Genomic DNA, 14,584 nt, shown 5'->3' on the forward strand with positions numbered 1-14,584 from the left:
GCCTCAGAAAAAGTAAGAAGATGGAGCTGAGAAAATTCAAGTAATGTATGAAGCAAAAAGGGGACAGATATTTAAGGGGCAGCAAGGAAAGATATCCTAGGACCTTATTCTGAGAGAATTGTTGAGGAAAGATGGACTAATATCTGGTGTGAGAGCAGTTTAAGCAAAGTAACAAGAGCCAAACTTGTCAGTGTTATTTCAACACCACAGGTAGGATTACCACCTCATCTCTTCTTTGTTGAAGCCACTCTTTTAAGAAATGGTGTTCTTACACCTGCCTGAATGTTCTCTGAAAAACAGATGTGTGGTATTTTCTGTTAGAAGAAATACAGTTTTCAAGAGTGCAAAAGTGAGTGTAGTTAGCATTCTCCCTTGTAATACTATATAAATAAGGTTAGCTTAGCCACCTACACATAGCACATCTAACGTGTTGAAGACAAATTGTCTCAATAAATGCTCTTGTCATAGAAAATAGTGAGAACAACACATTGATGACATTGAAACAGTAAAAGATTGTATTCTAAATGTTCCAACATCTTTGATGCATTATTTCTAAGGTTCTAACATCACTGGCATGAGATTCCTATTTTCCAAGCTTAATAGTATCATTTTTCATGCTTTTTCTTGGCACCATGAACAAAAGCGTCCCTACTGTGGACTTTCCTCTGTGCTTGTCCTAATTCCTTAACCTTAGTGTGCAGGATCCACTTCTCCCTGTGCCAGTACTTTTTTTTACTCTACTGCCCATTTGCAAACAACGAGATGACAGACTGGATCCATATGCTGAATAGAGGAGATTATTTTCTATACCATCATAACTATTCTAGCAAGTAATGCATATGTGTTATAACCCCTCTTACCTGCTGAGTCACAACTTTGAGCACTGCAGGTTGTTCCAGTTAGGAGGAGAACCTGGTTGTGAAGGCTGTTTCTCTGATACCATCCTGTCTGGCTAAACAGAAGCAGACTGAAATAGCAGGAGACCGTCTCTGCTCGGAAGTCATCTGACACAGTTGAGCCCAAAAAATTCTCCTTTGGCTTTTTGCTAGGACTATACTCCCAATACTTGTTCAGTTTGCACACTCAGCTTTCTCTTCTCTGTTTTTCATACACACATACTGCATTCCCCTCAAAGAGATTCCCACTGAAGACTCTGTACATACTGTAAATACTGACCAGCTTTTTGTATCTTTGGTTCTGGACAATAAGCTTTGGATTGAAATCTCCATCACTTCTGCTGCAGGGTTTAATGAGTCAGCTTTAGTTTCTCATCACCTACTAGAAGTGTAAGGCAGCACTTAAGATCAGATTCAAGGCAGTTCATAGCCACATCTCAGTTAACCTCATTTATTCATCACTGCAGCTCAGGACAGAAGGTTGACACCTATAAGTCACCTCCAAAAAGAAATAAAAATAAGAGAGTCTTTATAGAAGATTCATTACAAATTATATAATTTTAAGCAGCAATATCCTATTTTTCTATTAGGATGTTTTCATTTGCTACTCCAAACCAATTGTACATCATTGCATCTGTCTTTGGAGTTTTCCGTTCCCCATCCAGATTTCTTTCAGGCTACTTGGAAGGACCCCTTACAACAGGCTGCTGAACAGTGTCTGTTGCATGAGTGGAAATTGCTGGCTGAGACACCTCACACATTGTGTCCTAATGGTGGGAGCTTGTTACTGAAACAGCTTTTGCAATTTCAAGATTGACAGGTATTCTCTCCATTTTTTGGATGAGAAAGGGAGGAGAATAATCTTAACCCTGGAAATGCTCTCAGATGGATACAACAATTTATTTCCAAGACTGAACCCCAAATTATCTTCAGTGACACTGCCTCGTATTCACATCAGTTCTATGCAGGGTCCTATCCAAGGTTTACCCAGTATAAAGTTTCCAACCAAATCTGGCTCAAAAGCAAGATTTGCAGTTCAGTGTAAATTTGAGGGGGCTTTTCAGATTTGATTTCAGTCCAAATCAAATCTAAGTGAGATATTTTCAGGAATTCTTCTGAACTGGAAGTTCCCCAAACCATTCAGCTGCTCAGTGATTATCACAGCTAAAATGAGCATTGACTTCACAAAGCAGTGATAGGGACTCAAACTCCCAGTTCCAAGTCGTTCCATCTGCGATTTGCTCTGTGAGGAGGACACGATAGTCTCTAAAGTTTGCCAGAATCTCAGGAACTGTCTTAGAACCAGTGAAACTGAACAGGGCTTGAGATGTTTCTAACAAATCATCTCTGTTTCAGGAATGGCACCGTTGCTACTGGAAAAAAGCGTCATCTGTGGCACACCCTGCAGTTCTCATCTCTCCAGTTGAGAAAATCTGAGCTTCCTTTGAATTGCTCAAGGAAAATGGTATGTAAAGGGCTGGTGTACTCTGGAGTTTGTCCCAGCACAGGACCCACATCCAAGAGTAGGAAAGTACTCCTGGCTCACACACTAGAAACATCAGTAGTAGATTGTCTCATCTATCAGAGGTTTTCTTTAACTATATTCCAGCAACCATAGGATGCTTCAGTTTCTCCTTTTGGTATTAAAAACTTCTGAATGACCTAAATATTTGTTAGTCTACAGGAAGTCCAGGTAGAAGATTTCCAGAAGTCTCAAGCCCCCAACCAAGAGTGAGGAACACTAGCCTAAATTCCTACAAGTTTAAAAGAAATACAAAATGCTAATTCCTGCCTCTTGTTAATAAGAAAGACTGCTGAACTGCTAGCATCCACTCTGAATTCCTATCCTATATCATCAGAAGTTGGTGCACGGAGATTGTAGTTATTTAATAGATTTCCTATAGTGTCACAAATCTACAGAAATACTTTTGATTCAAAATTTCTTCCCTGACCTGTGTATGACGCACCCTCAAAATTCCAAATCTAATTCATCCTCTTGGCTACAGTTTGCTCTTCTTTGTATCTGTAAGCAAACATGCAGGGCAGGGCTGTTCCCTAAAGGAAGGTGAGACAAGGGGAATACTGGGGCCATCAAGGCAGATGCCTCGGTAGCCAGGGCCCATCCCATGGAACTCAAGGGATGTAGCAGGACAAACCCAGAGATGGTGGCCAGATCCAGCTAAGAATGCACATCTTAAGGCAATACCACAGTGATGAGGTAGGTCTCAGGTCAAGCTAGAAAGTCAGTCCATCAGTCAAGGTTAAGATCATGTTCAGCAATCACCAGACAGGTCTACAGCAACAAGGCAAGTCCTAGGTCAAGCCAGCAAGTAAGCCCATGGGTTGAGAACCAGATCAAGAGGCTGCACAGCACAGCCACAACCCATCACTTCTCCAAGCAAAGTTCAGGGAGAGTGAAGTGCCAGGGCTGAGCTTAAATAGAGCTCATAAGCCCATGGTGTGGATGGAGGCCTCAGGTGAGGCTGGTCAGGGTCATTAAGACTTATTAGTGCACTCAAGGCCCTGACAATGCCTTCCCAAGTAACTTTTATGCCATTTTGTGAACTAGTTCAAAAACCCCGAGGAAATAATAATTACTAGTCCTTATTAAAATATATCAGAAAGATCTGCATTAGCAAAATAGTGCCCGACAGAGGCTTTGCTGTCTCTTAACAGTTCCGAGCCACTTCTTCTACATCTGTTTTGTAACTCATGCAGAGGAAATCATAGCACTTTAAGGCCCCTCAAACACCCAGCAGTTTTTAAATTATGACATTACACTACAGCCTTTTTTTTTCCAAGTGATCTACAGCCAGCTAATAGAGCTTATAGTCTACTGCTTTCTTCCCATCTTTTATACAGAACTTGATCTTAAACTTTGAGCCATTCCATTGTGAACAGAGTTTGCACTGAGGTATGCTAGGGGAGAGACTATATTCCAGGATAACTGCTGCCAACAGCACAGTACTCTGGTGTCAGGTTCTCTCTGTGGGAATCACTTGCTTTCTTGGGAATCCTTGTAGCTACCGTTCCACTGGATTTGCACTTCTGCAAGGAGGAAACCTTCACCTCTTCCCAAAATGCTCATTCCCTTGAACAATCAGTTCTTTGCTCCTTGCTTGTTTAGACTGGCATTTGTAATCAATCCCACAATGAAGCTATCTGGACAAAACATCAATAGAAGTCAGTGTTATGCCTGAACCCATGCTTTTGAGTTACTACAAAACCATAGCACCACATTTTTTTCCAGTCTGCAGTTGGAGTAAGTTGCCTCTCTGGTTTTGCATCTGAAGAACGACTGCTGGTCCATTCCCACCACAAGCTTCTTTCCATACATGTAGTTGTGACCATGTTCTATAGTTTTAATGACTGTTAGAGCACACAATAATTTTTCCCAGGAGAGTTTAGCCATTGACTCTTAATAAACTGTCATCCTCTCAAGTAATTTACATTCATGTATCAATACACAGTCCATAAACACTAGCATCTGTGTCTAATTGAAGATGAGGTTTCAAGCCCTGGTCAGTTAACAAAGAAAAAGTCAGAAGAACCTTTTCATCCTTGAATTCTAAATCACATACTGCCTCACAAAATAACGTTCTTTTCCTACCCTTTTTATGCAAATGTTATGTAATATTATGAAACACACAAATAAACCTCCTCTGGTAGGATTAAAGTCCCACAAAACTGCATATCTGGGAGCTCTCTGGGGAGCTGGCTCGTGTTCAAAGATCTTAAGAGTAGAATTTCCCTACTCACTGTTCTGTGTGTCAGATCAAAATTCATTCTTTTTAAGACAATTCCTATTGCTTTGGGTACAATTTCAGACCAGCAGCCTTGATCCTAGCCTATTTGTAAATATAGCTGATTTTGTTCAGATATACTACCGTGTGCCCAGGGTGTTTTCTAGGGGTAGTTAACAGGCCAGGAGGAGTTCTGGATCAAAGCCTCCTCTGGTGGTCCCTCAAATATAGCTGCCCACTATGAAAATCACAGGCCATCACATTGTAATGCTGCAAACCTTGCTTGCAATAAAAGTGGTTTTTTCCTAATATTTAGGGTGAATTTCTATTGCCAATCTTCACTTAATATTCAGTCTGAAAAATCAGATTAAATTCTTACAGGGTCTGCGGAATCATCTATTCATGGTCACCCAGTGATAGCCTTTTAAAGTGTTCAAGGTCATTTCTACACAGGAAACAAATCTGCCATAATTTTTTTTTTTTCTAATAAGAATTATGGTTGACACACAAGAGCAGCTGAAGGCTCAGTTATGCTCTTCTGTTAAGTTTTTTCTATGTCCTTTGTGGCCTCTTCTTTCTTTGCTTGATGGCAAAAACAGATGAGGTAAGTGTTTGATGTACTGGTTCTCCCTCTGATGGCCTGGAGCTGGCTTGGAACACTGCAGCCTCAATCTTTGCTGAATCAAGGAGAAAATCACAACACTTAACCAAAAGGTCTTTTGGGCCATTTTGCAAGTGCCTATTTAAAGGAACAGTACTATATCAGAATAAATCTAACAGAAACCTTCAACTTGATCTCTTTAGTGTTCCTCCTATATGCTATTCATTTACTCTGGTGGGTTTACATTTTTACTTTTTACTTGCATCCCTTTTTTCCTTTTTGCTGTTCACTACATGTTAGCCACATCAGCAAATATAAAAATTCACCCCTGCTCCAGATCTGCTAAAAATTTAACACATGAGATCCCACTGTAATCTTTGTCTAAAAGTTGGTTTCAGCCAAAGCTTTCTTCCTTTGGAAGACTGCCGTAGTACTGAACTGCATTTAGTGTTGCAGGACAGTTTGTTCACACTGGTAAATTACTTGCTCCACACTAACAGATCTTCAGAGAATTTGGCACAGGCTGGATTTACAAGGTGCCACCTGTCAAACTAACAGTCACTATGAGTCACCAAAATTGCACAAGCAGACAGACTCATTTAGAGTCTGTTTAGCCAGGCTGGCCTAATAATTGTCATGTCTGAAGCTGTGTCCGCTTTGGTCAGTAACCAAGCGCCCATTCTTGTTGCTCAGCTACACGCTGGGGAGGGTCCTGGCTCTTCCATGCTTTTCCTGTTGAGTGTGGTGCCCCTTGTTTCAGGCTGGCTGTGTAATACTCTTTATTTTCTTCTGTCTGCATTTAGTCAAGCTATTTCTTTGCATTACTGTCAATTTACAGTAGTTCTTATAAGCCAACTGTATTATTTTTATTGATAGCTTGAAAAATGAGACAGGCTATTGTGCCAGCATGTATTCTAGCCTCAGAGCTGGGCTTACAGAGCTCATGGCAGTCAGTTCTCAGCCTCCTTGGGAGTGCTTGCTTCCCATCCTAGAGCACTGCCGCAAGGAATGACAGGTTTATGGGTAAATTCCATTGCCTTCTGAGGGCCAGCTGCTTCTTCACTTGCCTTGGTCCAGAGAAATACATACAAATTCATCTACTGACAACCTACTCCAGAAATGTTCAGTGGTTTCTGTGCTTTCTACCAAGCCTCCGTAGTCCTGTGCAACTAAGGTGAGGACCCTGGCTTCTCCCTCCTCCTGATTCCTGGCTATCCTCTAACCTCTACAGACTTTAAACCAAAGGCCCAGAACTCCTTCAAAAATCAGGCTAATGCCATCTCTTTCTGGTGGGTAAAGTGTGTAACTCTATTTGAAATGTACGTTACGACCCACGTCCTTTCTGTTCCTTACCCAGCTGTCTCCTACCAAGGAGATAACAGATCATTTGAAAGAGAAGCTAATTATTCCCTTTACGCTTAAACCAAAGGTGCAACAGAAGAGGAAACACATGAGGCCCTTTCACCAGGCTGCAACAGAGTGGTTACTCAGATGCTGGCCGTATCATCTTGCTGAAGGTCAAACGGTGCGGTCGCTGTAGGGACAGGAAAGGAAAGGAAGACTCTTTGCTCATGTGTTTCTTTCTCTAAAGGGTAGATACACACTTCCCTTACCTCTGAATTTCCTTGTCATGATGGGTTTATTTGACTGTATTGTGTGCCTCTGTGATTTAATTGTTATGTTATTAGGGCGAGTAAAATAAAGCTGCAGCTTTTCTTTTGCTGTATTAGTGCAGTTTAATTACATTTGGGAAAGGCGAAAAGGAGAGTGGGAGCTTGCCAACATTAATGCTGTCTGTCATTCACAGCCCATTGATGACAAGGAGTTGAAAGCTTGGCAGTTACTCTGGTAATCAGCAACCTGGCTGATGACGAATGGAAAAGATTATGTGAAATTTCCTGAAAGGGGGAAAAAAAAAGAGTTCTCCAAAGAAATAAAATACAAAACAAGAACAAAGGGCAAAAAAACCCAAACCCCAACTTCTAAATCCAACACTAAATCCTTTTTATAATGTTTACATGAAAGACACTACATGAAGTAGTTATAATAAATGAAATTTTTCCACTAGTAAACTGTGTTTAATGTCTATAAAAGGGATCTGTGTTCCTAAAATAGGAGCACACATATGTCCACTTGACTGTTGAAATGGACTTTTTCCCCTGAGCTGAAGGATACGTATCAATGGTGAAAAAAGGAACATCTTTCATCGCAATAGATGGCATCTCAGTTATATTTTTAAATTTGTAGCACTAAAAAGAAGCTCATCTTTAGAGCTGTTCTGAAGATGTAACTCCAGATCTTTCAAAATGCAAATACTTTTTGTTTTCTTTTTTATTCAATCTACTTAATTGTCTCTTTTTAATACAGGAGAATGCAGACATTTCATCTTACTATTAGTAACATAAGCAACTGCTATTCAGGCTTTAGAGTTATTTGTAGTACTACAGCCTCTGACATAGTAGGAAACTTCAAGAAAAACTCCAGTTAAATGAAACTGCAAAACTACATCAGTGTTTAAGAAGGAAAAATTCTACAGTAGTTATGTGGTTTTGCTGTGACCTGTACAATAGATGATTTGTGACATTTCTCATTTGTCTTAATTAAAAGCTGAATGTAATTCCAAAGCCATTTTTTGGCATCTTTGGGATTAAACAATTCTGGCGTGTCTGAGGTTTTGTCCTGTCATTTTTTTCTGTAGCTGCTGGATATGCCTACTCAGTCTCACAATTCACATAATTGTGCTTTGGGATTCCAGACTTCAGCTTTTCATTTTGCCCATGATGGGCAAATGAAAAGGCCCTATGGTATCTATAGTATTACTAGACCATAGTTTTAAGAATAAGAAAAACCTGTACTGTTGGACAATGTACAATTGTTTGCTAGGTATGCAAGCAATTGTGAGACTTCTGTCTCTTCCATTTTGTCAAACACGACATAATACAAGAAAGAAACAAACGGCTTTTAATCGTGGTGTTAAGCAACTCAGGCAACTTAAAGATTACCAGCAGGTAATGTTGACTCTGCAGGACTGTGAATGGGGAATTTCTCTTTCACACTGTTGAACAGATACGTCGCTATGTGGCTTCAGGCTTTTTCCCCACAGGCAGAGCACTGCAGTTCCATATTTTATGAGGAGTTGGAGGGAACGCCTCACCACAGTTGAAAGAAGATCACCGAAGCTTACCGGAAAACTTCAAGAGACTGATTTGATCGATATGTTTAGTGTCAAGAACTAGCTATGTATTTATTAGATTAAAAATATAACGCATATAAGAGACCTCCTCCCCGCTGAAGAAATGACAATGGGATATTAGTCATGCATCAGACCCAGTTTTACATTTCTGTGGAAAAGATGTAAAATCTAAGGGAAAAACACTGTAAAACATTTTTTTTTGTGTGTTAGCAGTGAAGTTCCACTGCTGCAAAGAAGCAGCACTTCCACTGCCTGAGCGACAGGTCTCTCTATTCTGGACAATGAAGAGGTAAGGCTACTTTATAGAGAAGGCTTCCCACATACGTCATTCTCTCCACGTGGTAATCATGTTCAGGCACAACCTGATGTTTTTCTGTATTTGTCCAGGTTTTGTGGACATACGGCAATGCTCGGGTACGCTAACTCTAACTTGCATGCTATATATTCAGGTGTCCTGGCTAAGACCACACTGAATGTATAGATCAGCTGTTACTTGCACACGTGCATTAAATCTGATCCTTCAGGAAAGCATCATAGGAGCATAAGTCAGACAAGTTTGGGAAGTCTTGACTTTAGCGCATACGCAGAGACTAGCTCTGCAGTTCATGTGCAGAAAGTACAACATGTCAAAGAAGCACAGGGGATGGGAAATGGATAACGTAAGAGAGGATGGATTGCAGCTTTCAAAGCTATAGGCTGTCAGTCAGCAGTGGTCTACTGTTCCTCTTTTGCAGTGACACTGTGCTGACAGAAGTCTGCATGAACTCTTATCTGTAAAAATCAGCTCAAGAATCATAAAAAATCCTGAAGTAGACTGGATCTGTTTGGTTACTAGGTGGTTTTGAAGTACAGATTTAAATATAAATAGCTGTTGACCACCAACAAGCCAAATTAAGTACAAAAATCCATCAGAAATCAAGTGATGCACTGTTATACTGGATTATATTTATTATCCACTTCTGCCTTCCCCAATGATCTCCTGAACTTCATTTGCCCAACTATCTTTCACTTTAGGTAAGGGGATAATTTCCTCCCCTCTCACCTGAAATATTTTTTTCTCTGTTGCTACGTAAGCGAAGGTTCACACAGAGCACTTTCTGTCATCAAAACTAATCATTAAAAAAATTAAGATACATAAGCTCTTCCACCTTAAAGTAACAATCTCTTTGTACAACCAAGGGCAACCATTCAGGGGTTCCTTGCTTCATTATCCCATGAATTTGATCAAAACCCATTACAAGTCCTGTCCTAACTGGACAACATTATTCCATAATATTTTCCCCCAAAATTCCTTGCTTTAAAAAGATCAAGTAACATTTTATTGATATTTTATCTGCATCTCTTCAATTTATACTTAATATTGCAGCTAATGTAGGTTTTGTACTTGCTGTCATGTACTGCCATGAGTTAAGACAGTCAATCAGAAAAGATGTTTGCTGCTGAAGTTTTCAAGGTGATGCCACTGAACTGACTAAAGTCACTGGCTAAGCAGATGGAATAGGATGTAACTGATGCAGGAAAGCCAGTTTTTGAGAGCTCCAGTTTCTTCGGCAGGCAGGGTGAGTGTCTTCTTTGTTTCAATCCACTCAAGTAGTTCAGCTCAGAACTATTTAACCCAAAACTGAAAAATCAACGTAAGAGCAGAAAAAGTAAGATTGCCTATTTTCCTCTGTCAATCTACAGCTAAACCTAAGTGTGAGAGGATAAGATCTACTTCCTCTAAGATTGGGAAGGACATGGCTACTAGCAGCTTCCAATTTAATTCCCCTCCACAAGTCATTATTTCAGTTATTTCATAAAATATTTTACAATGCAAACATGCTTTTGAAATGCATCAATCATATTTAAGGTAGTCTCAATGAACAATTTCAAATGATCTCATGTAAATTTTAATTGAATGTCAGCTTTCATACAAACAGAACTTGACGCAAATCATAAATAAATAACTAAAATAACTAAATAACTAAAAATGTAAAGTACCTTTCACTATTTTTTAACAATATTCTGAATAAAAGATTTAAAAGCTAAAATAGATTAATTCAATGTGTATAGGTACAATGTCATCTCTCAGTTGAAAAATCAGAATAGCCAGATTTGGTAATACTGGTCAGTTGCAAATTTATGTTTACACATTCTCCAAAAAATGAAAATAAATTTCTCTTCAGAAAGACAACTAAAATTTTAAAAGTAAAAAGAAGATCTAAATTACCAAGATCAATTTTTTTTTTCTGCTTGTTCTTTTAAACAACAGTTAAAATGAAGGATTTACATCCAACCACCCTTAACCTACCTGGCATATTTAATCAACAATTTTTAATATTAAGGACAAAAATAAATAAGAGCAATGTTTAGCACACATGCTTTTTTTTTTTTTTTTTGTAGGAACTTATTACTCGTATTTCCCATGGGGAAACTACACAGCCTTAAGATTTCCCAAAAAAGGTGCCTGTAATTACTTTTCTGAGCTTGTGTGCATGCATCTGAATAAGTGAATTGATCGTGAATATGTTCTGCAGCTTCTAATAGGTCCTAACCATTAGGCTGATCAAAAAATTTTCAAGCACATTTATATTGTTGTAAAAACGCTGACATGTCAAAATGCAAACTTTCAAGATAAATGTATGTTTTGCCAGTAACAGAAACTGTGCAGGAGGCTTCTCATGTCCAATTTTCGGTTTCTGACACGCAGCCCAGCCTCATCTCCATCTGCACGCAGAACAGAGAATAGCTCAGTGGGTAGCTGAGGTATTCCCCTCCCTGTGCGGAGGCCTGTGTTCAAGTTTGGCCTCTGCTTCAGTAACACACTGACTATGGGGCTAGGCTGAGACGCATGCCTTTTATTTCCTCCAGAAGATTTCCTAACGCCATCTACTTCATTCTGACATAGAAAAAAGGTCCAAATCGCAGTCTTCTTTTATAGAATGGGTATCTTCCAGCTCAGGATTTTTAAACAGACTGTTTCATCGGTGGCAAAATCACCACGTACACTAAAAGCAGATGCAACGCCACTAATTGTTGCTAGATATCCAGCCTGCTTCCTTGCCTAGTAGGCGATACGCGAACAAGCGTTCAGGAATTAAATTTATTCTTGGAAGGATTTTAAAATATTTCATTTTAGAATCGCTCGACAATTGCGCAGTAAAGCCCTTTATATGTAATTTGCCTCTCCTCGATGTATGCGTTTAACTCTCCTGCTCTCTACTCATAATATCATAGGAGTGTAATATTATATATTTATGACTCTATCATGGCCTGATTTTGAGGCGCAGGGAAGCTGTGCACGCTCAGCGCCTCTGAGAAATACACCAGGCGCTGGCAGGGAAGGGGCCTTCCCTCATGACACCCCCAAGTTCCCCGGTACCCCCACATCGGACCGGACCTCGGCAGCCCCTCCGCCCGCAAGTCCCCGAGTCCTTCTCGCCCACCCCCACCGCCTGCACTTGCTGAAGCGACGACCAGCGGCTCCCCTGGCCCCAAGGCGCTGGCCAGAGAGGGACATTTCGGCCGTGGCGGGGAGGCGGGCTCCGGGCGGGGGGACAGGCGGTCCTCACCCAAGCGGGCCGCCCGCTTAACGGCCAGCGCGGCGCGGCCTGGCTGCAGGCTGGCACCCGCGGGGGCGCGGCGGCCAAACTTCCCCTTGATCTCTGAAGGGAGAACGGGGACAACCGGGCACATAGGGTCGAGAACCCCCCCCCCGCCTTCGCTCCCCAACAAGCCCCCCAAAACGCCGGCGCGAAGTTCCTGCCTCCCCCCCACCCCCTCCACAGACACGCTCCTCAAGGTGCTGCCTTAACTCTGCCCCAGGGCGGACAGCCCGGCCGGCGGGCTCCGGCGGGCCCCTCAGGCGAGGGCCGGGGAACGCAGCCTCCCCCTCCCGCCGGAGGCGGCCCCGCACCGCCCCTCGCTGACCCCCACCCGAGGCGGGAGGGCGCCAACCCGCGCCTCCGCCGCAGCGTCGACCGGCAGCGCGTTCTGGCCCCGGCCCGGGGGCCATGGAGCACGGCCAGCCCCGGACCCGGCGGGGCCGGCCCGGCCGCGGCCCGGCCGCAGCCCCGGCAGCTCAGCGCTCCGGCGGCGCGGGGCACGGCCGGTCGGCGGGGCTCCCCGGCCGGGCGGGGAGGAGGGGAGGGCCAGCAGTGGGGGATTCCTGGCCCCCCAAAGGAGGTGGGGGAGGCGGGGGAGGGGAGGCGGGGGGGAGGGGAGGCTGGGCTCCCGGAGAAGGAGACGATAGCTCGCACAAAATCTTGCGTCTTCAAAGCAGCCCCGGCGGGCAGGGTAAGTGTTTTGGGGGAGCCCCCCCCCCGCCTCTCGCCCCCGACTCCCCCCAGCCCCTGCGGGGATGGAGACCCGGGGAGAGAGATGGGTGTGCGGCCGCCCCGGGCGGGGTCTGCCCGCTGGCTCGGGGCGGGAGTGGGGGGACACACAGACACGGCTGTGCGCAGGGCCCGTTCCCCGGTGCAGGCTCGGTTAGAGGCAGCGAGGTTTGGAGCCTGAGCGCTGCCTTCCCCGGCTGGGGACTGAAGAGACGGTGGCGGGGGGGATGGGTCCGCCTGCTTTGCCGTGCGAAGGTCTGAAACCCCCCCCCCAGCCGCCCCTCAACCCTACCCACCCCCAAGCGCGTCAGGGTTTTGCTTCTCCCAACCAAGCTTCCCCGTGGCTTCTCTTTGCTCCTTAAAAAAAAAAATATATATATATATATATATGCCCCAAAGCTAGAGAGAGTGAGACGGTCGCGGGGGGGTGCGGGGGGGGGGAAGGGCTTCTCTGAGGAGCGGGAGGGAGGCGGAGGGAGAAGCCGCCGAGAGCCTGGCGGCTCCCCTGGCCCCGGCGCCGCGCTGCTCTGCTCTGCTCTGCTCTGCCGGCCGGGAGGACGGGCTGTGCGGAGGTAAGGGCTGTCACCGCGCTCCCACTTCACCCCTGCCACTGCCCCTGCCTCTCTGGCCTCGCCAGTGCCGCCCTCCCCGCCCCACGCGTGTCCCGCCGCCTCCCGAAAGCCGGCCGGCAAGTTACTTTGTTCGCAGAGTTCCCGCCGAGGCCGAGCAGCCGCGGGCGGGAGGGCGGGCGGCGGCGATCCACGGGCGAAGGACACCCCCTCCCCGCCCCCCCCTACTCCTCTCCCCTCTCCTCTTCCCCAGCCCGCTCCCGCCCTCGTCCCCCCGTCTTCAGGTGTCACCGGCTGCCAGCGGAGGCTTCCCGGGCGGGAAGCCCACGAGGAAAACCCGTGTGCGCCTTTCCCCCGAGAGCTTCCCCTCGCCTAAACCGGGGGGAAGGGGTGGTGGAAGTGGAAGAACTTTTCCTTTGTCGTAGGAGAGGATTTAGTGACCTCCAAAGTTTTGTTCCGGGAGGAAACCGCTCGATAAGTTTTTCGGGATTCACGCTAATTTTAATGTAATTTATTGTGCTCTCATTTGGTGTCCAGCGCGCTCAAAGCAGTGGAGCAGGAAAAAAAAGACATTTAGGACGTTTAGGTAGGGATTTCATTGCTTGTAATTCATTGCTTTCTCAATAGCTACATTTTGTCTTTCGCACTTTCAGATGGGTAGCGTGGGATACGTTTATCGGTGCATGTACTTGTCTGTGGATAGCGCAGAGGATAAAGATGGGGAACATGCAGAAACTAGACGGATTTTAAACATTCCATTCTCTTTGGCAAAGAATCAGTAGTTGAAGATTTCTGCTTACACAATCTATCAATAGATGACAATATCATAATTAAGAGATCTTCTGATAATGTATGGTATTGATAGCCATTTCAACTTCAGTTAAGGCTTGATTAATTTAGTAGGTAACTTAGACTAGTATAAAGGAGCTTTGGATATTCTGGATAAATTGATAACTAGGCAAGATTATTAAACTTTACGATTGGCTCCCGATGAAGTGAACTCTCAGTTTTTCAGAAGAATCTCAGTAGATACTTAAAATACAAGACTGCATTTTGAACGTGCGTGTCTGGAATTTGACTACTGAGAAAGAGTGTATCTTTTGAGAAGACCAGTTAAGGAGTCATCTTTATATGATGGTAATTGGTGTTGCACCCATTCGTAGTAAACAGTTTAGTGATGTCAGGCACTGTAAATTTTCTGGTAGGGTACTACGCAAATTGGAGAGGTTAATTTCTGTTTTACTTATGCATGTTTTGAAATTATTAAAT

At 43.9% G+C, this 14,584-nt stretch overlaps 1 protein-coding gene across 2 annotated transcripts in view; it reads left to right on the forward strand.

Annotated features, from left to right (window-relative positions):
• The first annotated feature begins 12,614 nt into the window (after positions 1-12,614).
• MPPED1 (metallophosphoesterase domain containing 1) overlaps positions 12,615-14,584 on the forward strand; it is a 66,035-nt gene continuing 64,065 nt past the window's right edge. The window contains exon 1 of one of the 2 annotated variants that reach the window (XM_086740531.1): positions 12,615-12,708. The gene's annotated coding sequence lies outside the window, so the exon portion shown is untranslated. Of the gene's footprint in view, positions 12,709-13,241; positions 13,319-14,584 lie in introns of those variants that run through there. The other variant, XM_086740610.1, reaches the window with a different exon arrangement.

The sequence above is a fragment of the Chlamydotis macqueenii genome, chromosome 1 (assembly GCF_036417535.1).
Source record: "Chlamydotis macqueenii isolate bChlMac1 chromosome 1, bChlMac1.mat, whole genome shotgun sequence".
NCBI classification, from domain to species: Eukaryota; Metazoa; Chordata; class Aves; order Otidiformes; family Otididae; genus Chlamydotis; species Chlamydotis macqueenii.